The 8448-nt window shown below is 43.3% G+C and overlaps 1 pseudogene; it reads right to left on the bottom strand.

Annotated features, from left to right (window-relative positions):
• Positions 1-3073: 3073 nt before the first annotated feature.
• On the bottom strand, positions 3074-4608 carry LOC102872957 (annotated as a pseudogene).
• Positions 4609-8448: the final 3840 nt, after the last annotated feature.

Here is an 8448-nt window from a genome sequence, read left to right as displayed (position 1 = left end):
ATTGAGGTGATTAACAATTTCAGTTTACTTAGCTCCACAATCCACATTCTTGGCACAAGTAGTCAGGAAATCAAAGGACAAATTGCATTAGGACAATATGCTGTAAGGGACTTTTTCGGAGCGCTAGAGAGCAACAATGTCAGTTTGGAGACTAAGGTGTGCCTGATCCAGGCCATGGTCCTCCCAATTATTTGCTATACTTTAGAGATCTGCACAATGACTAAAGATAACAGAAGTAGAATTGGTACCTTTAAGTTGTGATTCTGGAGAAGAGTACTGAACATATCATAAACTGCCAAAAGAACAAACATGTCTGTCTTGGAGATAGTGAAATCAAGTCGCTCCTTGGAGGCAAGGATTTTGAAGCTACATCTCACATACTTTGGACATGTTGCTAGTGGAAACCATTCCTTAGAGAAGGAATTATGCTTGGAAGGGTGGAGGAAGAGTGCAGGAGAGGAAGACCCTGGATGAGTTGGATTGACACGGTAACTGGAATAATGGGGTTAGGTGTATCAAAGACAATGTGATGACTCAGGTTATGGCAGAGTTCAGAGCTATTTTGCAGAGTCACTATGAGTTGCAGGTGACTCAACAGCACATACAACAACGACATGATTTGGATTTTTTTTTAAATACTACTTTATTGCCATTTGGTGAATGTTAGGTTCCCTTTTGACAATTTCCAATATTAGTGATTGTGACACCATATATTAACTTCTTCTGTAATTGTATTCTATTTATCTAGCTGTTTTTGTTGTGTACCACTGAGTTGGAACCGACCTAAAGCTGACCCTTCAGTAGGTTTTCAGGGGAAGTAAATTTTACAGGAGTGGCATCCACTTCCTAACAACATGCCTGTGGAATTTCTATGAACTTTCAAAAATGAGAATAGGTTTAGAAAAGATTCAGGTCTTTTGTTCTTAGGGTCGCTATGAGTCTTGCTTGATTTGACGGCACTCAACAACAACAACAAATAATACAGGAGGAGATAGCCCATCATTCTCCAGTAAAGCAGCTGGTGGATTTGAACAGCCTTTGGGATTGCAGCACGGCTTCTTACCATTAAGCCAGCCAAGCTCCCTATTTATTTATCTAGTAGATGTTTAGTACTTTGTCAATATGTAACGTCTCATCTTTGCTTTTGAGAATTGTTCCCCTTTTGGCAGTATCTTTTTTGTGTGTAAATTATGCTATCTCACTAAAAAGTAATCTCAGAATTTATGGAATGTTTTAGATTGATAACCTAGGGGATTCCTCTGTTCTTGTGTCTGTTTGTCTGATATATAGACATCTGTCTGTCTAGGACCAACTCTTCTGACCCTGGTCAGAATGGTCAGTAGCCACAGAATACTGTAGCCATTATTTGGTTCTAGTTTCTTAATTGGTAGATGCTTTTGTGGCTAATTTCTTCTTATGACTTGTTTCTTCTTGTACTTCTGGTTATCTTCTTACTGGTTCTTCTCCTGCCAAGTAAAGGCTCACAAGCTTTTAAAAATATTTTTAATTTTTATTTTATATTGGTTAACATATAAAATTCATATACATGTGTTTCACATTTTCTTTCATTCACATTGCCTTTCATACAATCATTCCCATACGCTATGTTTAATAAAATTAATATTTATTGAATTATGCCCACAATCATTCCCATACACTATGTTTAATAAAATTAATATTTATTGAGTTATGCCCATTATCCTGTGTTTTACAGGTCTCCACTGGACCGCTCCTATTTCCTTTACCCCCTCCCTCCACCTAACAAATTGTGCGACCCTGTGATTTCCCCCCTGCCCATCTTCATCCCTCTGCTGTTAACCTTTCCCACCTTGGACATCAATACATGTTTTACTAGATATTCTTCTACTTTTACAATAATGGTCTTGTGCCGTATTTGTCCTTATGAGACTGAGTTCACTCAGCATAATGCTCTCCAGCGCCTTCCAAGTTATGTAGTATTTTTTAAAATTGTTACTCCTGACTACTGTATATTTCATCATATGAATGCACCACAATTTCTCATTCCATTTGATTGTGGTTGGACATTTGGCCACAAGCTTTTAAGATTCCAGAGGCTACTTACTTTACCAGAAGGGAGAGTTGATGACTTTTCTAAATTATGTTACGCAAATTGACAGAATCACCCTCTGATACTATGATCCTAAACTTTCAAACAAAACACAAAATCCAAGCATCCTAATCTTAAAAAGTGTTATGTTTTTAAAAAAATTGTTTTTTTGTATTTGTTTGCATATAAAATTCATATACATTACATTGTTTCATTTAAATGCATTGTTCCACACATTTTTTATTCACATTGTGGTTCATGCATTTATTTTCATACATTGTGCTTTATAAAATTAATCACTATTGATCTATGTCCACTATTATCCTATTTTTTTGTTTTCAGGTTCCCACTGGATTTTTTCTAATTCCTTCACTCTTTCCCTCTCTTCTCCAAACTCTGTAACTTCATGATTCCCTGCATCCCAGTTGCCCTCCCTTCCCTTTTCCCCTTTGGAATTTTGTACATTATTGGTCTTAGGCCATATTTGCCCATGTTAGACTGAGCTAGTTTACTTAGCATAATACTCTTCAGAATCTCCCATGTTATACAGTATTTTCTGAAACCAGCTCCTGAGTGTTGCATAGTATTTCATCTTGTGAATGTATTACTGTTTCTTAGTCCATTTGTTTGTTGTTTGTTTCCTTTTTCTTGCTACTGTGAATAATGCTATTATGGCCATCACTGTACAAATGCCCATTTGTGTCTTATTACTAATTTCCTCACAGTATATTCCTAGTAATAGAATAGCTGGGTCATATAGAATTTCTATGTTCCGGTTTTGTTTTTGTTTTTTGTTTTTTTTTTTGTCAGAAAATCTTTTCATGTCCTGGCTCAAGTAACCTCAAACACAGACAAGTGTGTCCAGAGGGGACTCTGCCCTCTCTTCAGTGGGTATGTCCATGGCTGGGTCTTGGCCCAGAAGTGGTCAGCCCCTCTGCAGGGCAGCAAACAGGTCTAGGCTGGGGTCCTGGGGTTTCCTGGCCCATCCTGGAGGCAGTGATGGCTCTAGAATTCAGTCATCCTCTTGTGGGTGTCTGTGTTCCTCTGCAGTCCTGCCTCCTGGGCCCGGAGCTGCCGCAGTTGCTGCTGGGCACCTGCCAGCTTCTCTCGCAGCTGGGCCACACTATGCTGGTCAGCGTTGCGTTTGAGGGCTTCCTGGATTCCCTGGATGTCACGCTGGGTCCGGCCAATTTGCTCTTCAGTCTGAAGGAGCCGCAGGCTCAGTGCGCGCTTGGTGCTCTTGCTGGCGTGGTAGGCCTGCTTGCTGCCCTTCACCACCAGGGGCACTGACCCCACCTCCAGGGCCTTGGGAGCCTGGCTCTGGAGCTTTTCATTCAGGAAGTCAAACACATTGCGAGGGGGTGGGCGGCCTGCAGGCACCGTCCCTTTTCCGCGGCACTTGGGGGGGTCTGTGGGTGCTGACTTTGTCACCTTTCACCGTCCTCTGGAGAGACTCCACGCAATGGTCCAGGGACTTCCCTTGGGGCAGCACCACAGCGTGGATGGGCTCCACTCGGCCCTGAGCATTCCTTCCCAGACCCTTCCCAGGCTCATAGCCCATCTTTTCGAGGAGCCTGGAGCCAATGCCACGTGTGTGCACCTCCCAGCTTGCAAAGGCTGCGCTGCCCATCACATCTGTCCTGTCGGCCACAGACTCTGAGTCCACAACTCTCGCATAGCTAGAGTCTTCTGTGTCACCATCCTCTGATTCAGAAGACTCCACAGGCTCCAAGCGCAGTGGGGGCAGCACACTGTCTCCCTCTACCACAACCTCCTTAAGCAGCAATGAGTCAAACTTGACCGTGTAGAAACCGCTGTCCACATCAGTGATCCGAACTGGGTGCCACAGGCCATCCTGGTGTTTAGCCAGACATGCAGAGCCAGCCTGCAGGGAACTCAGGTCTGGTTCCTGGAAGAGCCGGAGCTCATCCAGAGAGACCACCTGCCCATGGGAAAACCTGCAGTTGTCCTTGAACCGGCACTTGCCCTCCAGGAAGAAGGAGCAGAGCTTCAGGGACTTGTGTGTGGGGTAGAGATAAGAGCACTCGCACTTGGGCCTGGCCGCCCTCGGCCCGCTCGGTGCCCACAACCATGGCGTTGTGGTACTCCAAGGTGCCCCAGGGGCTGTAGTAGGGCGCACTCACCTTCGTCCTGCTCAGCTCATCCTCATCGCCCTTGGTCTCCTGCTCCAGGCTGCAGGGCTCTTGCACAGCCTCTTCCGGATCGGACCGGGGGTCTCCAGGCAGGCCCCTGCGGCCGCTGGTGCGTCCTTGCCCTCAGCCTCGGCCACAGCCTGCTGGGAGGCCAGGTCCTTGCCCGCCCCGGCCAGGTATGCTTGGTCTAGTGTAGCCAGCAGCTTGCTCTTCCTGACCGACACCAGGCTGACCTCCGTGAGCTCGATGAGCTCCCGCAGGTCCCCCGTGCAGCTGGCGCAGGTCGGCCTGCTCTGAGGAGTCCAGGCCGATGCCCAGGGCCAGCTCCACCTGCCGCAGCTGCGCACGGTAAGTCTGCAGGGCCGCCTCCAGGCTGCCCTCGTCCATCCTGGGCTTGGTGGGTTATTGCAGGGTGGCTGCAGCAGCGGGAGTGGATAGAGCTTCTCAGTAGTCCTACTTTTGCCTCCCGCCCACGCCACTTCCTCCCGAACCGTAGTCCTCCTTCCGATTCGCAACCATGCCACTTCCTCCCGACAGGCGCCGCCGCGGGAAGTTATGTTCAGCTTTTTGAGGAAACGCTGGAAGTTCTTGTCTTCCAACTCACCGAATTCCTATTACATCTCTTCTGTTCTCCTTTTTTGTCCTTTCAGCATGTAAGAAATATCTGCCACTTTAGTCTTGATATTCTGGGATTGCATTTTTATAAATTTCTGTTACTGTCAGTATTGTATTGAGTATCCTATCACTCTGTCTTGTAATAATTTTTTAAGTTCTTGTACCTGTTTATAGTTGCAATTTCATGCATATTGTTCTCTGACTTGCTCCTTCTGAAGTATTCATTTTCTTTATGGATTCTATTCTATTCTGTTCCGTTCGGTTTCGTTCCATTCTGCCCTGGCCCGTGGGGATCTTCAATGGTGACCCTAGGAGGGGAAGAAAGAGCATGGGGGGACAGGAGGCACAAAAGCAGGAAGACAAGTCTAATCTCCGATCAAGTCTTCATTTTATTGAAAGCACTCACAGTATATATATATATATATATATACACATACACACACACACACACACACACACACAATGGGGGGAGGAGAAGTATGCAATGTTGGAGAATAACATGTCGTTTTCCAGTAAGCTGAAAGTTATCTAGTAAACAGAAACTTAGCAGGGCGTTCCCAGTAAACCTAAACCTATCCTTCCAGGGTGGGGCAACATGTCCAGACATGTCCTTAGAGAATTGCAAAATGGCTTCAGAGAATTACAAAATGGCCTCAGCTAAGTTGAACTAGCAGCCTCCAACACCATTCCATCACTCCCACCTTTTTCTGTAGATGCTCATAGAAGTCTGCATCAATAGATTTCTTCTGGTTTCTTTTCTCTGGCCATTCACTTGATTTATGGCTTTCCTTCTTTCTTCCATCATTTACCCTCTTCCATAGCTGTTCATATGATTCTTTGTCAATGTATTTCTTCTGCTTTCTGTCTCTGGGGTGTTCATTGGGTCTGAAAAATGCTCTGGTATTTTTGGAGGAGGCTTATATTGGGTGTTTTTTTTTAAACAATATTTTAATCTGCCTGCCACTTTCTTGACATTATGGGAAGTTTTGCTTGGTGAATGTTAGTTCGTTTCTACTATGTCTTCATAGGTCGTTGACAGCTCTTTATCTTTGTTGTTGTTGTTTTTATTGATTGCTGTTGAATCAAGTATGACTCATAGCAACCCTGTGCACAAAACACCTAAAGCCTTTCTATTACTATCCTTATTTCTCAAAGTTCATAGAGTTTTGAGAGACATGTTGTTTAGGAAGTGGATGCCACTTCTGCTTCCAATCTTTATGATGTATTTTTATTAGTTGCAGACTTAAAGCTGACCTAACAGAGTGTGGAAATTCTTGAACAATATTATTAATATGAAACACAAGAAAGATTCTGCTGGAAATTATCCAAAAATGACTGGATCAGCATGTCAACAGAGAAAGGCCAGATGTGCAAGCTGGGTGTAGAAGAAGCATGGTACTAGGGATATTATAGCTACTGTTAGATGGATCTTGGCTAAAAGCAGAGAGTACCAGAGGAATGTCTATCTGTGTTTCATTGACGATGCAAAGATATTTGACTGTGTGGATCACAATAAACTGTGGCTGACTCTGAGAAGAACGGGAATTCCAGAACATTTAATTGTTCTTACCTATACTTGGACCAGTCAGCAGTCATCAGAACAGAGCAAGGAGACACTGCATGGGTCAAAATTGGGAAAGATAAAAAAAAAATGAAAAATTGGAAAGATAGGGGGCTCTAGTGGTCTAATAGCAAGAAACTGCACTGTAATCGCAGAGGTATGTGGTTCAAATCCACCACATGTTTTGCTGGAGAAGGAGGGCAATCTTCTCCTGTACCAGTCAGATCTGATTTTATGGGACACACATAAAAATATTTTTTAAAAAAAATTGGGAAGGGTGTACTCATGGAATGTATTGTCTCCATACCTTTTCAATCTACATGCAAACGGATCATCTGGGAGGCACTCGTGGCATCAGGATTGGAGGAAGATTCATCAACAACCTGCATTATGAAGATGACACAACCCTGTTTGCTGAAACTGAGGAGGACCTGATGTGCTTGCTGTGAAAAATCAAGAACTGCAACCTTCAATATGAATAGAAGCTCAACATCAAGAAAATAAAGATTCTTACCACTGGGTCAATTGGCAACATCATGATGGATGGTGAAGGGACTGAGATTCTTAATAACTTAAGTTTGCTTGGATCCACAATCAACACTCTTGGTACCAACAGCCAGAAAGTCAAGAGATGAATTGAGTTGAGAAATTCAGCTGTCAGGAACCTCTCCAGAGTACTGAAGAGCAATGATGTTAGTCTGGAGACTAAGGTTCACCTAATCCAGGTCATGGTCTTCAGAATTGCTTGCTATACATCAGAGAGCTGGACAATGACTAGGGATGATAGAAAGAGAACTGATGCCATTGAACTGCTGTGCTGGAGAAGAGTATTGAATATACCATGGACAGCCAGGAGAACAAACAGGTTCATCCTAGAGAGGGTGAAGCCATCCGTCTCCTTGGAGGCAAGGATTCTGAAGCTTCATACTTTGGGCATGTTGCAAGGTGGAACTGGATCTTGGAGAGGGACATTATACTTGGAAGGGTAGAGGGATGAAGAAGGAAAGGGAGACTACCAATGAGGTAGAATGATACAGTGACTGGGTTAATGAGGGTTGGTATGTCAGAGACAGTAAAGTTGGCACAGGATAGAGCAGGTTTCAGGGCGGTTGTACATAGAATCACAATGAGTCACAAGTGACTCAACAGCATACAACAACAACAACAAGACTTAAAGTATTCCCTTTATGGGGAAGGTAGTTTTATCAGGAATCCTTTCTCAGCCTGTACAGTGGGAAAACATCATTTCTTCTAAAGTCTTTCAACTTCTTTCTCTACTGCAGTGCAGCCTTGCAAAAGTCTCACCTGGATGCTGTCTCACTTTTCCAAAGTTTGGAATTATCTTTAATGGTGCTGGTGACCACAGCAGCCAGAACTACTTTCCCCAGGCAGACAGTTATAGTCTCTCTTTCTGGTGAAAGTGTTATATTTAAGCAGTATCTGAATTTGTCTTTGTTGAGTTTATGTGCCTAAATACGTGTATTTGCATCTTTATGTACCCTTTGCATGCCTATTCAAATAGAATGCTGAACAAATAATTAAAGAAGCTAAAATATATGAAGAAAAATGTGGCATCCAGTATGGAGGAAAACTCATCAACAACCTGTGTTGTTTAGACAATACCACCTTGCTTGCAGAAGAAAGTGACGAAGACTTAAAGCACTTACTGAAGGAAGTCAAAGACCACAGACTTGAGCTATATCCAAACCTTAAGAATAAGAAAATCCTCACCACTGGACAGCATCATGATAGATGGAGAAAAGATTTAATTTGTCAATGATTTAATTTTATTTGGATCTATTACCAACATCCATAGGACCAGCAGTCAAGAAAGAAAAAGATTTAGTGCACTGGGAAAATCTGCTATCAAAAAACTCCGCAAAATGATGAACAACAAGGATGTCAATTTAAGGGCACTTGTTCCAATATGAATTTGAGAGAGTTGGACAATGAATAAGGAAGACTGAAGAAGAATAGGTGCTACTGAATTGTGGTTTTGGTGAGGAGTATTGAATATCTCACAGATTTCCAAAAGAAAAAAAAGAAATCTG

This window comes from Elephantulus edwardii, unplaced genomic scaffold, assembly GCF_000299155.1.
Source record: "Elephantulus edwardii isolate Elephantulus edwardi_28Jun2011 unplaced genomic scaffold, EleEdw1.0 scaffold00059, whole genome shotgun sequence".
Taxonomy (NCBI): Eukaryota; Metazoa; Chordata; class Mammalia; order Macroscelidea; family Macroscelididae; genus Elephantulus; species Elephantulus edwardii.
This window is presented reverse-complemented; position numbering and strand designations above follow the sequence as displayed.